Raw genomic sequence first — 12,448 nt, forward strand, 5'->3', positions numbered from 1 at the left:
GGCTATAGTTATGTTTCTCCGTTTCTAACTTGAGAACAGTATTTTATGAACTGGTTGAAGTAAGGACTTTGAATTTATCACCCCCCCCCCCCCACACACACACACACCTTCTTCGATCACATCCAGCTATAACGGACTGTATTTTCCTTTAATAATTGTGTGGTGTTACTGCATGAATGTGTGCTTTGGGTATGTTTCCTAGAGACTAGAGACATCGCATTTGTTGCTGTACTGAAGATTATGATGGGATACCCCATCATAATGAATATATTATGCGTTTGAGGCATGGATGGCAAGAAATTTACCGGATAGATGTTAAACCCATTTTGCTATAAGCGGTCTGCGAGACAGAAAACGGAAGTTATACTAAGGAAAAAGTCAGGCATGGATGGCAAGAAATTTACCTCGACAGAAAGAGAGAGAGGTTCAAGAGGCAAATCTTGGCATCCATGTCAAAACCACATAATACTACATTACAGTTGGAGACCCAGTCATAATTCTTTGCAGTACACAGAGATTTATCTGTTCCATGTAGTACTAGTTTCACAATAGTAAGAGATATAAAAAAATGCAATGTGTTGTGCTGGCTTTGAAACCAGTAAGGCAGTGGGGAAGTGATTATGTCCTTAAGTATTGCCTTTATAAGGGAAGTAATTTACTTCAAAATACTGGCTGCAATAAAGCAGACACCAGGCAGAAAGAGGAGTTCAAATGAAGCTGTTTCATGTCCTGCTGCTGCTGTTTACTGGCCAGGCACTGCTAGCTTTTAGTGCCAGACATGATGTTAACAGCACATGGGGGTGCTTAACAATTGAACACCCTTCTAAGTGTCGTTAAGGTCTCATCTCGTGCAAATGTAATACTGAGCAAGGAAGTAATTCAACTGTTTTTGGAACATAATCATGGCTCTCCATACACTACATGCTATTTCAAGTCCACATTGGCAACTATAGGTGTAGTGTTTGTAAAACAAGTCCAAGTAAGTTAACATAACTTAGATACGGTATAATGCTGTGTGAAGAATAATATGACTTGTTTTTCTGTAGCACCAACAGCCAGGCTGCAGTGGCTGTCAGGATATGTGAACAGCAATATTTATAGCTACTACAGACATTGGAAAGACACATACCTAGAGTCCAGAAAGACTTTAGTAAAGAAGGTAAACCAATGGAAGTAGAATCTTTCTTGACTCTGGCCATGAGGATGAAAAGAAAAGAAAACCTGCCTCTGATATACATAAAGAAATCCTTAGAGGAGCAGAGAAAAAAACGAAAGATGGGCCTTGGGACTCACAGATATGAAAGAAGGCAACAGAGAAGAATTTTCACAAACATTCTAGTTTTGATCAAGCGAATAATGAGGGTGCATCTTGAGCATTTAGTGAAGATTTTCTCTATAGAAAAGAATGACATAATTCCTGAGGCAGTCTTGAGTACAAATCAAGGCAGTGGAGACTCCTGCAGTGGTGCTGGAATTTTTAGGAGAACCAGTGAGGGAGGTAATAGGATGGATGGACAGGACTATCTGCATATAAGGCTTAAAACAGGCTGGAAAGGGGATTGTGGTTTAAAGAGAAGGAAATGAGACAGTAAGCCAGTAGCTAGTCATTGGCACCAGCCTTTGGAAGAGAAGACATGGAAATGTGTGAAAATTAATATATTTGCCCTGCTTAACAAGGCAATACTAAATAAGTACAATGGGCACTTTAATCCAGATCCAAATGATGTTCATAGGTTCATAGGTGTTTACTAGGCTAAGACCATAAGGGCCTTTTTAAGCCTAGCTATGCATCCCAAATCTCTGACAAGTTCTGGTACCCTTGATAAGTGTAAGCAGGGGGGGTGGGAAGTGAAACATTTAAAGGCAGGGGCCTGTGAAATTAAACAGTTACAAGCTGCCTGTGTCTGTTAGAGACATAGGTGCAAAGCAGGGTTGAATTTTCTCTTCCCCATCCAATTGTCCATATTACACTCAAATTGGGCTAGGGAGGAACTCTGCTTCACATGGATGGGGAGCCTGTTTCAGATAAGAGTAGTCTCTAGGACACATACCTGTCTCTCCAGCAGGCCCTAATTATATCACAGGCAAGGTTTAAGTCTTTAGAATGGTGATGTTTGTTTTGAAGATATGCAGGAGGTCCATCAGAGTGGGGTGTGACAATGCCTTGTATGCCAGGCATAGATCTCCACTCAATAGCCTTTAGGTAACAGGATACAGGGTTAGGGCCTTGAGGCAGGCTACACAGGATGTGTTACTTACTCCTTGTATTCTTTTAAAGAGGAACCTATGTGGATGTTTCATTTGTTCGATATGCCTGGTTAGGTACATACCACAGGGGGCACTGCACTCAATGACAGGTCTGATGAATGCTGAATACAGTGGAACAATGACTTCCTTGGATCTAGACACCATACCTTTGTTTATAAGTTGCACAATATATAAACTTACTTTAGACATGTGATGGTCAAAGGCTAGATTACTGTCTACGTGCGTTCCCCATGACCCTGACTACTCGGTCAAATCTCAGGGGTGTGTTGTCAATATGATAGTTACCAGGGTGGATGACTTCCCGAAGGATACTAATATGTATTTCTTGGTATTTAGTTTTAGTCCATGGCTCTGGCACCAGTTGTTTGTCTGTGTCAACTCTTGCTGGAGTACATTTGTGTTAGTGGGCAATTCAATGACAGCTCCTAATATGCAAAGATCTGCAACTTTAGTCAGGCAGATGCCATTGACATTAGCCTTGACTTCAGAAAAGTAAATGCCAAAAACGTGCGGTCACAAGCCCGATCTCTGAGGAACTCTGGTTGTGACCGGTCTTTTTGAAGAGGTGGACTCCCCAGTTCTAACATCCTGGGTCCTGTCTGTGAGCCAGTTGGCTATCCACGGGGTGACATGAGCATTTGTACCTAACCTTTTAAGTTTGTCAACAATGCCTGAGTGGGGGATCATGTCAAATGCCTTGTTCAGGTCAAGGCAGGAAGTGTGAACCGTTTTGCTCTCATCCTTTGCTTTGATAGCCTTCTTAAAGAAGTCAACCAGGTTGAGTAAGCATGACCTGCCCTTGATGAAGCCAAACTGGGTCGGGTCCAATGTATGGAGGTTTTCTATGTCATTATGGATAATTTACATTATAATTCTTTTTCAGCTAAAGTGTCTTCTGTGTGGAGACATGTGTGAATGGGCGTACCTTCGTTGAAGGCTGTGCGTCAGAGCTGGCAACTTGGTATGTAAAAATCTACTGCCAATCATTAGCAGACCGGAGTTCCGCTGTGGTGACCCCTAACCAAGAAAAGCCAAAAGACACAACAACAACATTATAATTCTTTCCATGGCATAGCATATGAGACTAATGAGACTTGTAGGTCTGTATTTTCCAGGGTCTGTAGATGGCCCACTTTTTTGCAGAGAGGTGACTTTTGCTGTTCTCCATTTATGAGGCATGACGCCTGTTTGGAGGTTACAGTTAAATAACAATTCCAGAGGGCCTGATAGGTGATGTTTCATGCTGTTTGGAAGGCATCCTGGGATATTGTCTGGGCCCATTGATGCAGTGTTCTTGGCCTCAGAGACAGTGTTAAAGACCTGCTTCCTCGTGACAGCAAGGAGAGTTATATTTGATGGTATTTCCTGAAGGAAGGTTGAGGGGGAGAGATGGGTAAAGTTGGAGCTCAATTTGGTGGCCAGGAGGCTTGCTACATCTTCTGGCTCAGTATAGGTTGTTCCATTTACAATGAGCTCTGCACACAATTGTGTATTGACTTTGTTATTGTGGACATAGATAAAAAATGCCTTGTGATTGTCCTTGGCCTGGGAGGCTAAATTTGCCTCAAATTTGGCTTTGGCAGACTTTATTTGTCCTCTGAGTTGTTTGTTTAGTTTGATGAGAATGTTTTTATCCTGCTGGGTCCTGCACCTCCTAACTTTTGCCATGATTTTTTTTACATATGTTATACAGTCTACTGATTTTGTGATTTCACCAGGGTGGCTTGTTTTTTGAGTTAATTGTTTACTTCTTTCTGGTGGATATATCTGCCTCTATGCAGCTATTAACAGGCTTGTATAGGGGTTCTGTGAACAGTTCTGCAGAGGCAGCAGTGTTCTCAGAGTTTATGGGCACTTGAAATGTTGCCAGGTTATCACTTAATAGTAGTAAGTTACCTTTAGAGTAGTTCCTGAATATTCCAGGGTGAGCTGGGGCTACAGGTTGTATTTTTACCTCAAAGGAGACCATGTTGTTGTCTGACCTTACCATAGAAGACATTATACTACAGGGTGTGGAGCACTGCTCCTTATTAATAAGAACCAGACACATTATGGTTGTACTCCTGGTTGGTGTATTGACAATCTGGTGGAGGGAGTTTGTGTTTACAAAATCCGGGAATCTATGTGCCTGTATGTTTGGTGTCATATAAGATTCCCACTTAGTAGTGGGGTAATTAAAGTTGCCCATGTATATGGTATTGGGTTGGATGATGAGTGTTTCTAATAAGTTTAAATGCATGTTATGGGTTTCCAGGGTCATAGAAGAAGACCTATAGCTTACAACAAAGTGGTATTGGATTTTACCTATGGTGATTTGCACATGGAGAAGCTCATATGCATTGTCCTGTTTGACCAGCCTTGAGGTATATTTATTTTTTATGTAAATTGAAATACCTTCATCTCCTTTGACAACAGCCTTGGAAAAACTGGGAGAAAATTGGCTTTAATAAAGATGTAAAATGTAAAAAGTAAAAAGTCATAAAAATTCAGAAGCCATGTAGCTGAAACACTGGTATGTCCTTACAGGTCATTTTCATATATCTCATGGGCATCCACCACAGGAGGTTTGATGTGTTATGCAGTGGAGACTCTAGCTTGACTGTGTCTTTCTTTCAGGTTTTACTGAATGGTTTATCTGTATGACCTTTTACCCTTTGGTTTGTGGGTTGAAAATCATATGGTATTTGTATATTACAAGAGAAAGCTCTTTTGATTGGATTAATACTCTATATACCCAGATAACTTCTCAGCAGCAGGTATAATGTCTGACATACTTAGCAATTACCAGCCAGTTCTATCTAAGAGTACGGTTGTTACTTCAATGCCAACACAATGCATTTTGACCCTAGCAAATTTATCAGTATACCCAGTCGAATCAACTGGAACCACCTCTAGGTCTTAATCATCATCTTCTTTCGGCTGTTCCCATTAGGGGTCGCCACAGTGGATCTTCTGTTTCCATTTCTTCCTGTCCTCTGCATCATGCTCTTTCACACCAACTGCCTGCATGTCCTCTCTCACCACATCCATAAACCTTATCTTAGGCCTTCCTCTTTTCCTCTTACCTAGCAGCTCCATCCTTAGCATCCTTTTCCCAGTATACCCAGCATGCCTCCTCAGCACATGTCCAAAACCAACGCAATCTCGCCTCTCTTGCTTTGTCTCCAAACTGTCCAACCTGAGCTGACCCTTTAATATACTGATTCCTAATCCTGTCCATCCTAGTCTTAAAATGAAATTTAATTGTCCATTTCACTCCTCCATGTATCCAAAAGCAGCAACAAAGATATATATATATATATATATATATATATATATATATAAAGCTCAAATGTCTAGAATACAATTGCAATAACTGTCTTTATATACATAACATGCCTATTGTATAATTTGATGTACTTTTCTTTTATTTACTACAAATATTTCTGTAAATTCTATGTAAAATCTACATTGTAACTTGTCAATGTATTCTTGTTCTTTTTTATCTGAGTTTTTCTCCCCGGGTCTTCGCTGAAAATGAGCTTCCACCCAGATGGACTATCCCGGTCAACAAATGTAAAATAAATAAATAATAAAATAAAAATTTCTTCAGCAATACCTTTTTTAATACTCTAAACTCCATGCACTGATTCAAGTGAAAAAAAAATCTAAACATACCTCCCTGCCTTGGATTAAAGCTGAGAAAACAATTATGACACAGTGGGATGAGGCATGGAAACAATATCACGGTGCCAAAGATACTGCAGTGTTTCTAGATTATAAGCAATACTGAAATGAAATAAAATCAAATCTAACGAACAAGAAGAGAAAACACTCAACTTTCAATTAACAATTGCACACATTTAACAACAAACATCGTTGGCATATTAATATATGTAAAGCTTGGCAAGGCAAATCATTTCTACCCAAGACCTTCATGTAGCAGCACCTTTATCTTTAGCATTTCACTAGAATAGTCTCCTCAAGCTTATCTTCTTCACATCAAATGCCCATACAGAAACCCCAGAAAGCCAGTCAGTATTACTAATTTCTCCAGCCTCCCCTCCTCCCTCTCCATAAACATAATGAAAAAAACTCATTGTCACAACCCAGAGGTGGTCTCCCACCACAGTACTAAGAATTCAGTGCAGATGTGATAACCTGTCTCACTGCAACAATAGTCAACATACCTGCAAGGGGGGGTGTATATACATTAAAAATCCACGGCCATAGTCTCATTTAATAGCAGTGGTTCCTCCAGTGATCTCATCTTAATGCCTCCACAACAGCAATACTTCCCTCATCTATAAATAACTTGAAAAAACATACACAGAAAATAGAGGTCCAGGCCCACAAATGGAGACAAATCTTTTAATACCAACAAAGATTAGCGCTTTCGTCTTGTAGCAAGACTTCATCAGATAACACAAAATTGGAATCACATTGCTTTAAAAACTCATTCAATTAGTCACAATTAAGATTTAAACTCACATGAATCTATTACACTATTAAAAACATACATACAGCAAAAGTGCATACAAAATCCTAAAATATGACCTGTAGGAGTGAAAATGTTTCCAATGTACCCTGGCTGAACTACATAAAAGTTTAAATTTTTATTGCCTCGGCTATGAATACTGGCTTAATTGTAATATATTCATTTAAGCCAGGAAAAATATTGGATTTTAGCCTAAGCTGCCACTTCAGTTCCCTATTAAGCAATACATTTTTAACAGCACCCCCCCTAGTGTTGGTTTTCACCACATCAATGATACCAAATTTAAAACCAGTAAAAGAAGAACACACAATGGAGTGTTTGTACAATGCGCTAGTCTCCTTCCCACTCTTAATGTCGTGAAAGTGCTCATACATTCTGTCCTTCAAAGCTCTCTCCGTTTTTCCTATATAGAATGCAGGGCACTTTTGACAAACAGCCAAATATACTATCATCTTAGTGTTACAATTACCTTTACAAAATCTCACAATACTTTTCATACCATTAATTAAACGTACACTATCCTCCTTAATAATGCGTGAACACTGACTGCAGTTGCCACATTGACTAGTTGCCTTTTTCACTATATTGTTATACTTATCCATTTGTTCAAAAAATCTTTTAAAATTTTTTCCTGTTTTACAAACCTCTCACCAAGGAAGTTAAGTTCCCCACCCAATTCATCTTTGTCTGAGGTCATCCTTGCGACCCTAACAGCCTGTCCTGTAATAAGGATTTTTTTCTGAAACTCTGGGTGATGACTAGTGTAGTGCAAATAACTGTTGCACCAAGTACTTTTTCGATAAATCCTAGATTTAAACCCATCATTAGTTTGAAAAATAGTGGTGTCAAGATAATCAATTCTGACATCATCCCAGGTGTATGTAAAGGTGAGGAAAGTAGTACATGTATTAAGATATTGCATAAATATATCAACAGTGTCTTTTGTCCCCTCCCATAACACAAAAATATCGTCCAGAAATCTCAAATAGAGATGTACATTCTGCTGAAATGGGCAACTAAAGACAGGATTTATCAAAAAAGTACTTGGTGCAACAGTGCAAATCTTAATTGTGAATAATTGAATGGGTTTTAAAAGCAATGTGATTCAAATTTTGTGTTATCTGATGAAGTCTTGCTACAAGACGAAAGCGCTAATCATTGTTGGTATTAAAAGATTTGTCTCCATTTGTGAGCCTGGACCTCTATTTTCTGTGTTTGCTGAGTCTTTACAATTTATACTGTTTGCCTTAAGTTTCCTGTTTGGGGTCCAGCTGCTCGCCTTTGGTGCTGTTTGTTTTTTACAGTTTTTATATTTGTGCTTACTGTTATAGAAAACGAGTCTGGAGACTCTACCATTATTGAGAATGATGACCTCCTTGGTCCCGACTGTGTGGCCAGAACACAAAAAGAAATGACTAAGGTTCGTGAGGAAGTTACAGCCTTGAAGGGGGATCTTACGAGGCTGATTGAGCTGCTTAGTCAAAACAAACTGGCAGGTGGAGCTATTCAGCCAAGTTTGGTTTCACCATGTTCTGAGCGAGCTCCAGAAGTGCCGACTATGTCATCTTCACGCTCGGGTTTGGCGAGTAATGTTGGGGCAAAGATGGAGGGTGTTGGCGTCCAGCGAGCATTGTTCAACAAAACAGGACAAGGGCTTTCCATTCATCAAACTTTGCCTATTAGTCAAAAGGTTCTTATTGAAGGTAGCAGTCGAGTTACCGGTCAATGTTATAAGAACACTAAAGGTACTCTTTTTTATGTAAACAACCGTGGCAATAATGAAAGTGAGTCTAATATGAATACTAAGGGCACTGGGTTTCATTATTCTTTTAATCCAGTGTGTTTCACTGACATTATGGATAAAAATTTTGACTTTGACTCTGCACTTACTTCTGACAACATTGCCTATGTTTATGGGTCTAATTATGAAGATGTGCCAACACTTAAGGACATGATTTATACATTGGAAAATAAACTTTTTAAATTGAAATGTCTACAGATAGATAATATATACTTGCATTGTTGTCTTAATCTTAAATTGGTCTCACAAGGACTTAGAATGTTTAAATATCCTTTTGGCATAGCCTATTCTCAAGACGTTTTAAAAGAATTCCATTGTTTTTTTGATGAATGTGGGCTGGGGCTGATTGTTAAATTGATCAAACACAACAATTTGGTTATGGCAGTTTTACACAAAGAGGTAGATAAACTGAATGGTGATATTTTAAAAGATTTGTTATTTTCTGAATATGAACAGCTATACAAAAAAGTTTTGTCTAGAACTGACAAAAGAACTAACAATATATTTCTAAGGAAACAGAAAAAGTTTGTTAGGGACAAACAACAATATGCTGTGGGTACAGTATATCCAGGCCCATTAAAAAAACAAAAATAATAGGAATTCTTACAACAAAAGTAATAATGGCAAGGTAGGATTGTCAACAGAAGAAAGGGATGTTCAGTGAGGTAGGGAAGCGATGGGGGATTGTGCCACCAATAGGCCACTTGATGAACTGGGCTATTTTTCTGAGCACAATGAGCATTTTTTAGCACCAAGAAGGTTGGAGCGGTTGGCCAGCAAAACCAGATACCCATCAGACCCAGAACATCTACCCACATATTTAGGGGAGAGTCATGGGTGGAAAAAAGTGGCAAAGAAGGGGAAATAGTGTTGGCTGAGGTCACTGATGGTAATGTTAGTGAATATAAAGGATTTAAGATCTTTAACTACACATTATTAACCCTTAGAAAGGAACATTTTAATCTTTTTTCCAAAGGATTCAAGTTTGTTAAATCAAATTATGGTGATATAGCCAACCTTCTGGTTGACCCTAAATTATACCTTAGGAAATTGAATTTGCGTATAGTTTTTAAAAAAGTAGAGGATGATAAGAATTACTGCCATACAGGATTACTTAGAAAAAGCACCATCAACCCTCCCCTCCACCCAGCTTTAATGCTGTTTGAAAAGACTGTTACAGAGGAAATATATGAAGCACACAAAAGGAACAGGTGAACAGTGGAGCCTTTTAATTTAGATAAAGGGGAACAAAAATTACTTCACAACTTACAGTCTCAAAATGAATTGCGAATAATGAAGCCTGACAAGGGAGGAGGGGTAGTGCTTTATGGTACCGAAGAATATAACAACGCAATTACAAACATCTTGCTTGACACCAACACTTATTCTCCTGTATCGAGAAATGAAATCACTATAGCATACAGGAGGATTGATTCCCTCCTAGAGGAATACTTACTAGAAAACAGGATAGATAGTAAGACACATTACTATTTGAGGCAACTTAATCCTATTATTCCTAACATCTTTGGGGTGCCTAAGATACACAAATCTGTGAAAGAGCTTCCTTTTAGATCTATTGTGTCAGCTAGAAATTCCAAAACTCACCCTTTAGCAGTCTATGTAGACTACTGTACTAAGGAAATTACAGCTAAAACAGAACATTTAATAAAGGATTCTTGGGAATTTTTGAATAAGTTAACCAAGGACGTATGGAGGGAAAGTTGTAGTTTCCTTACAATTGATGTTAAGGATCTTTTTACTTGAATCCCGAGACATGAAGTGTATGAGTTTTTTAGTGACAGTATTAACAATATTCTACTTTGTCCAAAGACCAAATTCAGCTGATCCTTGAACTTTTGGAACTGGTACTTGACTACAATTATATATGTTTTCAGGGTGAGTATTTTCAGCAAATTAGTGGGTTAGCTATGTGGGCAGCTTGTGCCCCCATATATGCCAATTTAGTTATGCTGGAGTGGGAGAACAGATATGTCTTAGTTGCCCATTTCAGCAGAATATACGTCTCTATTTGAGATTTCTGGACGATATTTTTGTGTTATGGGAGGGGGCAAAAGACACTGTTGATATGTTTATGCAATATCTTAATGCATGTACTACTTTCCTCACCTTTACATACACCTGGGATGATGTTAGAATTGATTATCTTGACACCACTATTTTTCAAACTAATGATGGGTTTAAATCTAGGATTTATCGAAAAAGTACTTGGTGCAACAGTTATTTGCACTACACTAGTCATCACCCAGAGTTTCAGAAAAAAAGCCTTATTAAAGGACAGGCCGATAGGGTCGCAAGGATGACCTCAGACAAAGATGAATTGGGTGGGGAACTTAACTTCCTTGGTGAGAAGTTTGTAGAAAGGGGCTAGCCAAGTGACTTGGTACAGGGGGTGTTAGATGAAATATATAGAGGGTGGGGTACCAAATACAAGGCTTTGTTAGGTCAACCATTGAACACTTTGGTGAAAAGAAAAGATGACAACAAATTCCAAAGGGCATGTGTTACTGAATTTAATGCTTTTTCTGACACATTCACTGACATTATAAGAGCCAACTGGAGTATGCTTAAAACTAGCAAAGAGTTATATGAAGTAGTAGGTAGTGGACCCATATTTTCTTTTAAAACAGGAAAAAATTTTAAAAGATTTTTTGAACAAATGAACAAGTATAACAATATACTGAAAAAGGCAACTAGTCAATGTGGCAACTGCAGTCAGTGTTCAGGCATTATTAAGGAGGACAGTGTATGTTTAATTAATGGTATAAAAAGTATTGTGAGATTTTGTAAAGGTAATTGTAACACTAAGATGATAGTATATTTGGCTGTTTGTGAAAAGTGCCCTGCATTCTATTAGGAAAAATGGAGAGAGCTTTGAAGGATAGAATGTATGAGCACTTTCACAACATTAGGAGTGGGAAGGAGACTAGTGCATTGTACAAACACTCCATTGTGTGTTCTTCTTTTACTGGTTTTAAATTTGGTATCATTGATGTGGTGAATACCAACCCTAGGGGGGTAATGTTAAAAATGTATTGCTTAACAGGGAACCGAAGTGGCAGCTTAGGCTAAAATCCAATATTTTTCCTGGCTTAAATGAATATATTACAATTAAGCCAGTATTAATAGCCAAGCCATTAAAATTTAAACTTTTATGTAGTTCAGCCAGGGTACATTGGAAACATTTTCACCACTACAGGTCATATTTTAGGATTTTGTATGTACTTTTGCTGTATGTATGTTTTTAATAGTGTAATAGATTCATGTGTCTTTAAATCTTAATTATGACCAATTGAATGGGTTTTAAAAGCAACGTGATTCAAATTTTGTGTTATCTGATGAAGTCTTGCTACAAGACGAAAGCACTTTGTTTTTGTTGGTATTAAAAGATTTGTCTCCATTTGTGGGCCTGGACCTCTATTTTCTATGTTTGATGAATTTTTACAATTTATACTGTTTGCCTTGAAAAAAACATACAATCAGGCATTAAAACAATTAAATGGCCTCAGTCTCCTCTCCTTCTGACAACATGGGTTCATTTATACACGTGACTCAGAAATGGCTTATTTACATTAACAAATGCCCTATGCATATTACAGAATCCTTCTATGCTATATTTGTGAATCCCATCTAAGGATTGTAGCATGATTATTCATAATATTATACTTCATTGTCTAATTGTAATATTAGAGGTGTAGCTTACTATTCTGGTACCTAGTGCTGTTCCCTGATCTGACTCTTCCTGCTCAACTTGATGAGCAAAAAAAAAAAAAAAATGTTCCTCTGCAGCACAGCACTGACCACTAAGTGACTAAGTGCTTCAGTTCTAATGCTCTTCTTTCCTTTTAAACTGTAACAAACTGCTTTCTACATTTGTAGGAAGC

This window comes from Protopterus annectens, chromosome 2.part1, assembly GCF_019279795.1.
Source record: "Protopterus annectens isolate FY-2018-M chromosome 2.part1, PAN1.0, whole genome shotgun sequence".
Classification (NCBI taxonomy): domain Eukaryota; kingdom Metazoa; phylum Chordata; order Ceratodontiformes; family Protopteridae; genus Protopterus; species Protopterus annectens.